Genomic DNA, 12,266 nt, shown 5'->3' with positions numbered 1-12,266 from the left:
CTTTCTCTTTGTTTTTTGGTGTTAGAGAACACAGCACCAGGCTGTGTGCATAATTTTTAGATGTGTGCTTTTCTGTAAGATTATCTATTCATTGCTTTATCATCTTTTACTCGTGGGCTTGAAATTTTTCAACTACATTGAAATGGTGTTACACTTTTTGATTTGCCAATTGCCAAACATTTTTCATTTTGATGCCTTATTTTCTTAACCCCCCCCCTTCTAACCCTCCAGACTATCAAAAGTATCTCTCCCATCCCTGTATCATAGTTACTATTTGTTTAATGCTTACAGTGAGCCACACAGTGTGTCACTAGATTTATGTACTTAATCTCCTGTAATCATTTGTGCATGATCACACAGAAAGGATGGGTGTAGTTGGGATTTTCCTCACTGAAGTTTGCTCTGCTGTTGGGTCTTCCTCCCAATGAATCCAATCCCATTTTAGTTGGGTATTTTGGCACTGTGCAACACACACTTGATGATTGACCAACTGATGAGTGCTGTTGACACAGAAGTCCAATGCAACTTTGACATCATCTCTGTTCCTTATTTAACCCTTCCTCTGTGTCCATTTTAACCCAATAAATCTAGTAAAGTTTACTGCCCAGCTTTGGCAAGCCCTGAAAATCAAATTGGAGAGTAGGCCTGAAAGATAGGTAGTTTCAGCGTTTGGGGCTATGTAAAAGTGATCACAAGTGATGCTTGTGATCCCGTTTCTAGGAACCTAGTTAGTTCCCTCTTGAAATGTCTCTAATTCTCATTTCAGGATATGTAGCCTCTTAACTCATGACCTACTGGTTCTTCTGTATTAACCATTCTGTCATGACAGTTCAGTTCATAGTGCTGACAATCAGCTAGTAACAAATTTGTGATTGAGAATCTGTGGGTTCAGTCAGAATAGTAAAGCTTTCTGTACAGTGGACTTAGTAAATATTTGTTTTGAGCACACATACGTGTGATCATTCGTGTGCGTCATGGGTTTTTCATTAATCTCTAACTCTGCTTGGAGCACACTTTGTTCATTGTACACCTAAAAGTGAAAAAGCATTAGATTATCTAAGTAGATTGGATTTACCATGTATACGTTTTATTTTTTTCTCTCAGATGTTCATAGACATAGCAGTAGAGATGGCTTATCTATAATATCAGGCAAGTGCAGATCCTGACTAAATATTATACAGTAGAGTATTCCTTGTTGAACATAAAAGATGGTGTGAAGTGTATTTATGTAATGGTGATTAAGATTCTTATTTTTTCAAATCCTACTGGGCAATCAATTTTTCTAGAATAAATACCATCACCCCTCATCCCCACCTGTTTTGGATCAGTGTATTTGCATAATGGGATTTCAAGTTAACAAAGAAAATATACTGACTCCGTTTAATCACATGGGAATATGGTCTTCTGGATTTAATGAAGATGCTTTCAGAAGTTAAAAATAATCAGAAAATAAAGATGGGAGTCATGATATATTTCAGAACTAAGGAGATCTCTTCATGAAGGCTGGCCAGTGATGGTTCAATTTCTGTCAAGTCTAACCACATGCTATCATGCTGTTAAATAAAAAACAATAAACACAGTTCAGTGACACAGATAATGGAGAGAAGATGGCAGGGTCCAGATGCACTTTTGCTTATGTGTTGTGTTATCTGTATAATTTCTAAATTTTTCCAGACATCAGGAGAGTTAAAGAGTCTGCAGCTTTAAGTATCCTGTTGAGTAGCTCTAAGGGCAATTGGAAGACATGGAATCTTTGAGGTCCTGGTAGGCATTTTCCACCACAGACTTCACAATTTCATTACAGGCTGAATGATATGAATGAGTAGTAGCTCAACCAGCCGCAGAAATAAAAGCATACATACCCTGAATCCTCCCTCTCTCCCCTGTCATCAGAAATAGTCATTCGAAGTGACATGATGTTGTTTTTGAGCATCTCGTGGTGTCGAAGAGTTGCGTGGAAACCAAGCATATCAGCTTCTTCCAGTTTGAGTGAAATTAATTTTAGTAGGCTCCGGAGTTTGGCAAATTTAATTCTAACCCCTGTAAGGCTTTAACTTCTATCCTATAGTGGTATACACAGTAGTCATCCTGTATTAAGATAACAACTACCCAGAAGAGATCATTCATCTGATCTACATTTCTGTTTCCTTATCTGGAAAACGGGGATGATAGTATCACTTAGTTTACAGGGTTGTTGAGAGGATTTTAAAAGCTAAATTTAATCAAGTGCTCAGCAGAATGTAATTTGGTTGGTCTCATTTCTGTGGTCTCCGCCATCTCTTTGGTAAAGCTCTTTCTATTATTTTCAGGCACTTAGGTGACTGTTTTATTGACCTCCTACTGAAGAGTGCATTAGAAGAGATCTCAGAGCAGTTTAGATACATTATCTTATTTAGTCCCAGATCCTGTTACTGAGATCACAGGCAATATTTACACTGGGTCATGAATTTATTTGGTTGGGATAAAGTATCAAAGAAACATGGTTAAAAATTTCATTTTTCTTTGGAATGATCACCCATGAGGGCACATTTCAAACTTACCAATCAATCATCTATTATGTGCCAGTCATTGCCTAAGGTGTTTTAATTTTGTACTTGATCTCAGGTGAGACTCATGACTTTTTTTTGCAAGATAAGGAGCTGAAGTTCAAAAAGTGAAGCTCTGTTAAGTGAAACAGTTAATAAGCAGTAAAACCTAAATTCAAACCCGGATCTTACTCATTTCAGAAGCCCTTATTCTGGGCAGTATACTCCCCAAAGTATACCCTAACAAACTGGAATTAGCAGTCTTGTATGCTGGGGTGCCTGGGTGGTTCTGTTGGTTGAGTGTCTGACTCTTGGTTTGGCTCAGGTCATGATCTCATGGTTCCTTGGTTCGAGCCCCACATGGGGATCTGTGCTGTCTGTGCAGGGCCTGCTGGGGATTCTCTCTCTCTCTCCCTCTCTCTCTCTCTCTCTGCCTCTCCCCCACTTACTCTCTAAAAATAAATAAACTTAAAAAAATCTTGTATGCTCTCTTACAAATGCAACTTATTTAGCACAAAGGAAACTATGTAACAATGTGGAAGGGCCTGGATGGATGTTTAGATGTTTGACTCTAAAATAGAGCCTATTGCAAATCCTATACAAGAAAGTTCCATCAATTCATTTTCTGATTCTCTTCCCTTCTCTGTCAGAGAATTCATTGATCTGTTTGCTGGTAAGAGTCCGTATTACAAGTCTCAGAAGAAATCTGAAATAACTTTAAAATGAATCCTTAAACAATCCATTTAAATTTTGAAATTATTAAGTTTGAAACATTTTGTTCAAAGTGAGGACAATTCTTCCTATATTACAAGTGTACAAATTAGATATAAAAGAATTACCTTTAGTGAAAATGATTTAAAAAATCTGAATAATTGGGGCGCCTGGGTGGCTCAGTCGTTAAGCGTCTGACTTTGGCTCAGGTCATGATCTCACGGTTCGTGGGTTGAAATCCCACTTCGGGCTCTGTGCTGATTGTGCAGAGCCTGGTTGGGATTATCTCTGTCATCCTTTCTCTCTGCCCCTCCTGGACTCATGCATTCTCTCTCTCAAAATAAATAAATAAACTTTAAAAAATCTAAAGAACTATACTATGTATATATGTATACATATATATGTATGTTACAAACTTAATTTTTTTCTTACTTTCATTTCTCGTTTGAAAGTTAAAGAGCATGTGTACTAATCAGTGAGCTCCCAAATTTTATAGCCTGAATTGCCCTGTGTCTTTAGACTCTCTGTCTCCTATTAGTGGTCATAAGCCATACGCAAGGGTCTCCACCCATCATTGTGCAGTTTAAAAAGGATTCAACCCAGATTCAGAGCTTTGTGGCAGTACTGGTTCCTCATGATTTGCCTTTACTGCAGTTGTATTCTGAAATGCCATCTAATTGCACCTGACAAATACATGCACTCTCTCTTAGCTTGGTGGATTCCACGTGAAGTGTGTGAAATACTTGTCTTGTGCTTATACTGTTCTTTTCGTCCTGTGGTCCCCCATCCGACTTTCTTACTCAGCCTTATTTCTTATGTAGAAATCTCTCTAAGTTTTATGAGAGCCTTGCATCGTTGATGGCATATGTAGGTGGGGGTAAGTATGTGAGCAACTACTCAAAAGCCAAGTGATGCAGCAGTAGGGGGCCTATTCCTAGGCTAAGCTTGAAATCTTGAAAGAAATAAAAAATGAAAATTGTATTCAAATGAGGTTTCCCAGTTTCTTCTTTGATATTAAACTGATGAGGTAAATTGCTTTCAGAAGTTAAAATAGAGATCTAAAGGTTATAATAATATCAATGCAAAAATAGCCCAGAGAAATGAAGAGACAGAGAGTTCATTTAAATATGCGAATGACTTGTGGAGATGTAATGGCCCTATTAATATTAATTACGCCATTATCATTCACTGCTCTCCAAATGGAAAATTGCCAGTCCATGTATCACTGGCAGAGACCTGAAATGTAAATACAAGTTGACAACCTCGCTTCTGTGCATACAGGTCACCCATGTTCCTAGTTGAAAACATCATAACTAATCTAATCTCGAAGCAGTCTAAGTTGGGCAGAAAAACTCAGGAAGTGAAGGTTTTCCAACTTCTAAATGTTGATTGTCATGGTACCTTGGGCTTGGTCTTTCACCAGTTGAAGTCCTGACGTCTGGCCAGTACCAAAGTGCTGGTTTCAGGTTCTGGTTTATCTCTTCTGGGTCTGCATACCCCCCTTAGGAAGGTGGTGGGGAAGAACCCCTATGGAGGGGTTCTGCATAGTGAGGAGATGGCCAAGGGATGGTCTATTTTTGACGACCTGGGATACAGGGGATGGCTTGTTTCAAAAACCATTATTTACACCCAAAGTTTTTCTTTATTTGGGGATGAATAAGGGTGAAGATGTTATGCCTGAAAAACTATCTCATCAGAGAGAGAGAGAGGTTAGCCTTTTAACTCTGCACACTGGTGCTTTTTTATTGAAGCAATTGGCATTTAATGAGGAAGATAACACCATTTTGAAGGTTGTATTTATTTATTTTTAAACACTGTGACTGTCCTAGTGTTTAGAAGATAATGTTTTTATGTGTGGTTGAAAATGGTTGGTATCAAGTTGAGTCCTGCACAGATACATTTCATTAAATTCCCAAGACTTCGGTTTTCACCCCATTAAGCTCCATTATCAAAATTGCCAGGCAATCCCTTAAAAGCTTAAAAGTTACATTTCTAATAATTGCCCAGGTCTCTTCCCTCTTGTTCAAGTGTAACATGCTATTTTAAATGAGTCAGAGTGTGTGTTTAGCTGCCAGTTTGAATCCCCACATCTGGGAATCGTCCCAAGATCACACGCTTCCTGTCTGGAGGAAGGAGCATCCTCAGTATGAACAATCACCAGCAGTGATTTGAGGCAGCCATAAAAGGAGACATCCCGGGTGAGTCCATGTGATAAAATATGGAAAAGGGAGCTGTGGATGTCTTGGGTCCTTGACATGTGAAGGTAATTAAACCTCTAGATTCGAATTCTTCCTCTCCTCTTTATAACCATGCCTGGCCTAAGGAAAAAAAAAAAAAAGATTTGAAATATGGGCAGAGGGGTGTGGTGCCATATGGCAGCCTGAAACAAAATTACCCAAACACTTCAAAAACAAGCAGGGTGCGTTTCTCCCTCTGTTCAGTCACCATATGTGAGCTCAACACGTGAAAAGCTCCCTTCAAGTCGATTCAAACAGGCTCTTTGTATTTTGGCCTCCAAGTGTGTTTCCTTGAAACAAAAACCAGAGGAGCTTGGAGAGACGTTCCAGTGAGGTCCCCGCAGGGTCTGAATCCAACACTGCAAAGCTTGTAGAACTATTTTTGAAGTGAAAAAATTTTAGGAAGAAGGAAGATAATGGGGGAAAAAAAAGAATCCTTGCCTTCAAGAGGCAAGCTCGCTTTTGACATTAGACTGCTCTGGGAGTTGTTGATAGAAAATAAGAGGGATATGTTCCTGCCCTGATCATCGGAGAAGGGCTTTTGGTTGTTACAAACAATAAGCACAGAGATATCTTTACAAAATCACGACAATGAATTGATTGAATGAAGAAGCAGTGAACTAAACGGGAAATATTAGTAAAATGTGATCTAGGTTGTTGGTGAGTCCTTGACTGCCTACTTCTTGAATCCAACCTTTCCTTTTCTTGTACAGCCACTAACTGTACATGTTTGCTTGTTAACTTTTATCACAACACCTCTTTTCACCTTCTACTTTGAAGTTACCACTTGGCTTATTTAAAACATGCATACCGCCTTGGGACTAGGAAACCTCGTGATGTCTTTGGGATTGAGTATATTGTACAATACATAAACAAAGTGCTCAAAATGTAATTGCGAATACAATGAAATCATAGGAAAGAAAATCCCGAGCAGAATTTGCCAGAAGAAATCAGCATCAGAAAAATCTAAAGGTCTAGAAATGCATCTGATGAGTCTGAGAGGGAGACAACATTTAGACATTTCAAAGGATCTTATGTTAGATCTAGATTCCAATTCAAGTACTTAATACAGCACCACTGATTTTTTTTTATGTGTATTTTGAGAGAGTGTGAATGGGGGAGGGGCAGAGAGAGAGAGAGAGAGAGAGAGAGATTGAGAGAGAATCCCAAGCAGGTTCTGGCCTGTCAGCACAGAGCCCAATGCGGGGCTCGAGCTCACGAACTGTGAGATCATGACCTGAGCCAAAATCAGGAGTCAGAAGCATCAGTCACCTGACTGAGCCATACAAATGGACGCTCCCACCACCGATTTTCAGTTAAAGTCACTGTGTGGAATTCAGTAGTTGGCAAAAGCTTTTGGTGAAGGCCAAATTGATGAATGGCTGGGTGATTCAGTAAACATTTTTGAATACCTGGTACGTATTACCAACCAGTCTGGTCAACATTTTTACTGGCCTAGCTATAGGGCAATTTGAACACAATAAGAGTGCTAGTACCTTTATTTTGGTTCTCTGCACAGTATGCCAGGCATTTAATCCTTTTTGGAGTTTTCATTATACACATTTTAATGTTCTGAAGTTTTTGAACTTTTGACACCACTAATTAATCTCCAGTTCTTTATTTAGTGTGTAACATTATACTAGTTATCAAAATAATAATTGGGTTGCTGGAACACATTATTATCAAAAGGTCAGACTCTTGGAGATCTCAGTTCTATTTAGATTTATAATAGTGTTTAGATTTGGGTTTCAAAGTATATCCACACACTCGCACAGTGTCACACATATCCGTTCACATGTTCAAATCTTGTCTTATTAACTGCATGGACAGGACGTTATCTAAACATCAAGAGCAAAAGGAACTTTGGAATGCCTGCTGGTCCATAATATGAATCACTAAATGCCTATTTCCTTTTCCACATTTCTTGCATCATCCCTGAGAAGGTAGCGAATGTTCTGGCATCTGTCGCATATCATAACCGCAAGCTTGCTGGAACACAGTGTTAGGTCCTTGTGGTGTCAAAGAAGCACACGTGACTTTTGGATGCCGCAGGGTAGCTGGATCCCAGAAACACACCTTTCTTCCCTTGCCTGGTTGTTTTTTAAAAAATTCCTTTGTAGAAATCAAAATTTGCCACTGCCCAAGTGGTTCAGTAGCTCGCTAATCTATAGTTCATTTCAATTGATCTTAAAGCTCAGGAGATAACATTTTTCTCAGTGGCTGGCCCCCATTTATATGTCGACACAGATCAGTGTTGATCACACAAGTGACCCAGGCTCTGAAGGGAAGAGTCGTGCTGGTCATCTAAAAAGTTATTGGAACAGACTTGCCCTTTGGTAGAAATGCATTGGGATGGAATAATGTCTCTTTTGCCAGAAGACAAGCACTCAAGTGATGTCAGCCGTGCTTGAAGAGGGCATTTAAGCATCTTCTATTTAAACAAATGGAGACACAGATTCTAATAGCAAAACAAAGTTACTTTCTAGGGCTCCAGTACACTTTCTTGACGGATGTTCCATAGTTTGCTTCACTTAAGATTATTTACTGATAGGACTTTCAGTATGACTTGAAAATGTTCTATATGTGTTAATTGATTTTTTAAATTAGGAATTTTTGATATTAATTTCACTTTGGGAAAAGCAAGATAGAACATTATACAACTCATTACATTGTCCAACTATGAAAGGCCTGCAGCAATGAATTAATTTGCTAAATACTGTTTCTAAGTCATAGACTTAATGGACAAGACCCTGGGGAATTAAAATGATGATGGGTTCTAGGGATTGCCTGAATTGATAAAATAGTGCAATCCAGGTCACTTGCAGCTGTTTTTTTTTTTTAAGTTTATTTATTTATTTTGAGAAAGACAGAGAGCATGAGCAGGGAAGGAGCAGGGAGGGAGAGAGAGAATCATAAGCAGGCTCCATGCTGTCAGTGCAGAGCCCCACATGGAGCTCATACTCATGAACCTGAGATCATGACCTGAGCCAAAATCAAGAGTTGGACACTTAACCGACTGAGCCACCCAAGCATCCCCAGGTCATTTGCAGCTTTAACTACAACTTCAGGGTATGACAACTTCATCTGTATCACTTGATCTCAAAATAGCTTATTTGAAAATAAGTTGTATTTACTAAGGTAGTCGAAAGAAGTTTCTCTGGTTTGGGGGCGTTAGAAGGGTGCTAAGGACTTTGATGGTAGACCACTAATTAAATAGCAGAGGCCTCTCCTTTTAAAGTTAAGCTTCATTTTACTAACCTTACTATAGGCTGTTGCCCTCTTGGTTAGAATTTAAGGAAAATACATTTTACTGTGCTTTGGTTACTCCACAAATGCATAAAAGTTAAAAAGTTTGTAAAAAAAAAAAAAGGATAAAAAGAAAGGCGTTAGAAATGAGAGAGGGCTTAAAACGTCGTCGAGGCCCCTTAATTTATTATCTGCTGTTGTTCCTTTATGACTTACTGTTCTTTGAAACAGCTTCCTTGAAAGCAGTTTATTATGTACTTAATTGGCCTGACCCTCAGAGTTGTGCTTGTGTGTTTATACAGATGGCAGACCGCAATCCATAAGTCTCTCTATATCAAGAATCTCTGACTTCTTGTGAATTTACATTGAATTTCTAAAATAAATGAGTTTTCTGCTTTCATTTTTGTTTCCCCAAATTGTCCACCTTTCTCAGGGGCAAGGAGGCTAGTTTTCCCCTGTGACCATAGTTATACAATATCATTCTTTTTTTTTTTTTTTAAAGAGAGAGAGAGTGAGTTAGGACAGAGACTGAGCAGGGGAGAGGGGCAGAGGGACAGAGAGAAAATAGAAAATCTTAAGCAGGCTCCATCTGAGCATGGAGCTTCATCCCACAACCCTGGGATCATGACCCGAGCCCAAATCAAGAGTGGGACACTCAACCAACTGAGCCACCCAGGTGCCCCTTCATCTTGCTCTTAATTCCTTCCAAAATCATTTGCTATGAAGTAGCCAGAATAATTTTTTTTTGAAACAATAAAAAAGCTTAAAATGCTCCCAATGATTTTCCATTATATCCAAGATAAACAGATACAGTAAAAGTAAAATAAACAGATAAAGATAAAGTAGAATATGCCTTTATGTTTAAATGCGTAATTATTTTTAGAGTGAGAGAGAGAGGGCATGAGCAGGAAGGCACAGAGAGAGAGAGAGGGAGACAGAGAATCCCAAGCAGCCTCTGCACTGTCAACACAGATCCTGATGCAGGGCTTGAGCTCATGAACTGTGAGATCATGACCTGAGCTGAAATCAAGAGTCTGATGCCTAACTGACTGAGCCACCCAGGCACCCCTAAGGTAGAATATTCTTAACCCAGCTTTTTAGACTCTGTGTGATCTGATCCCTTTCTACTTTTCTGTGTTTACCTTTAGCCATTCTCCCCTTTGACTAATTGCCTTCTTTTAAATATACTGGTTTTAATTTAGTTCCCCCAAAGAGACAAAGCTCATTCCCATCTAAGAACCTTTCTAGCTGGTGCCCCCTCTGGTAGAAACACATTTTCCCCTATTTTTTCGTCCCTAGCCTTCACTCTCAGATTAAGTGCTATTTTCACCTTAAGGGGATCTCGGAAGGAAGTTTCAAACAGAGGATTTTGGTGTGACTAATGGGAACTACATAAGAAGCAAAACAATGCACACAGAATTGTTTAGGTTGGCTTAAGAAACCAAAATGACAGTGTTGTGTATTAGATATCCAGAATTTATTCACCTTGCATAATGGAAACTTTATACCCTTTGACCAATATCTCCTTATTTCATTCTCCCCCCAACACCTCCCTCCTGCCTCTGGAAACCACTATTATCCTTTCCACTTCTATAGGTCTGACTATTTTAGATTCCATATGTAAGTGAGGTCATGCAGGATTCATCTTTCTCTGTCTGGCTTATTTCACTTAGCCTAATGTTGTCCTTGTTTATCTATGTGGTTGCCTTAGTAGGGCTTCTTTTTTAAGACTGAATACTATTTCATTATATATCTCTTTTTCTATCTATATATATGTCTGCCATCTTTCTATCTCATGTTTTCTTGTCCATTTACCCATCCCTGAAATTTAGTTATTTCCTTACCGTGGCTATTGTGAGTAGGGCCGCAGTGACCATGGAATCTTATCTCTTTGAAATCCTGATTTCAATACTTTTAGATAAATTCCTAGAAGTGGGATTGCTAGATGATATGGTTGTATATTTTTTAATTTGGGGGGAGAACCTTCCTACTATTTCCCATAGTTCTATATCAGTTAAATGCCCATCAACAGTGTTCAAGGGTTCCCTTTTCTCCACATCCTCACCAACTCTTGTTATCCTTTGTCCTTTTGGTAAAAGCCATTCTAAGAGACATGAGGTGATAGCTCATTGTGGTTTTGCTTTGAATTTCCCTGGCGATTAGTTATGTTAAACTTATCTTTTCGGATACTGATTGGACATTTGCAGATCTTCTTTTGAGATATGTTTATTTAGGTCCCTTGCCTATTTTTCACTATTTTTTGGAAATTAATCACTTGTCAGATAAATGGTTTGCAAATATTTTCTCCCATTCTTTAGGGTTGCCTTTTCATGCTGATGATTGTTTCCTTTGCTGTGCAAAAGCTTTTTAGTTTGGTGGCATCCCACTTTCCTATTTTTGCTTTTGTTTCTTGTGCTTTTGGTGTCATATCCAAATAAATCATTTGCCTAGACCAACGTCAAGAAACTTTTACCCTATGTTTTCTACTTGTAGTTTTACAGATTCAGCTGTTATGTTTAAGTGTTTAACCCATTTTGAGTTGACTTTTTTACAGACGACATATGCTTAATTTCATTCTTCTAAATTAGGATATTCAGTTTTCCTAGAATCATTTACTGAGGAGACTGTCCTGTCTCCATTGTGTGTTATTGGTATATTTGTCAAAGATCATTTGAGTGTAGATATGTGGATTATTTATGGGTTATTGATTCTGTTCTATTGGCCTCTATGTCTGTTTTTATGCCCATGCCATACTCTTTTGATTACTATAACTTTGTAATATATTTTGAAATCAGGTGGTGTGATACTTCCAGCTTTGTTCTTGTTGCTGAAGATTTGTTTAAGTATTTGGGGTCTTTTATAGTTGCATATGAATTTAAAAAATTGTTTTCCTATTTTTCTAAAACACACCATTGGAATTTTGATAGAGATTGCATTGAAGATGAATACATTCTGGGGATATACTCTACAGCATTGTGACTCTAGTTAATAATGCTATATTGCATACTTGAAATTTGCTTAAGAGGGTTGATATCAAGTGTTGTCACCTTAACAAACAAAGAAGACGACAACTATGTGAGGTGATGGATATGTTAATTGGCTTGATTGTGGTGCTTATTTTGTAATGTATAGGTATGTTAAATCATTGAGTTGTACACCTTCAATAAATGCAATTTAATTGTCAATTATATCTCAGTAAAGCTGGGGGAAAAAATAAAATGAGGCAGTAAGTGATGAGCTGTCACTGCAAGGAGAATTTGAAAGCTGTGAAGAGCATAATTAATTAAAGGACTTTGCAACTTGCTCTTGACCCACATTTTAAATTGCAGAGAGTTAGTAAACCAGGACTAGAAATCTCCAAGGAATCAAGAGGACTAGACAAAACCTTGACTTATAAATAGAAAGAACAGCAGTAATGAAAAATTGGTTTAAGAGTTTAAGAGGTACCTTTGTAGTGACTGATCAGAAGTAGTCCACTATCCTACATGTCCTTACATTATCTCTGTATTCTTCCCTTGTTTTGTAACACTTCTGTCATGGCTGGAAG

General features: G+C 38.3%; 1 long non-coding RNA gene across 5 annotated transcripts in view; it reads left to right on the top strand.

Moving 5' to 3' along the window:
- Positions 1 to 12,266, top strand: part of LOC122486536 — a 63,874-nt gene that overhangs the window by 16,865 nt on the left and 34,743 nt on the right. The window lies entirely within an intron of this gene.

The sequence above is a fragment of the Prionailurus bengalensis genome, chromosome A1 (genome assembly GCF_016509475.1).
Source record: "Prionailurus bengalensis isolate Pbe53 chromosome A1, Fcat_Pben_1.1_paternal_pri, whole genome shotgun sequence".
Classification (NCBI taxonomy): domain Eukaryota; kingdom Metazoa; phylum Chordata; class Mammalia; order Carnivora; family Felidae; genus Prionailurus; species Prionailurus bengalensis.
The sequence above is the reverse complement of the archived record's forward strand: the minus strand, read 5'-3'. Positions and strand labels throughout refer to the sequence as shown.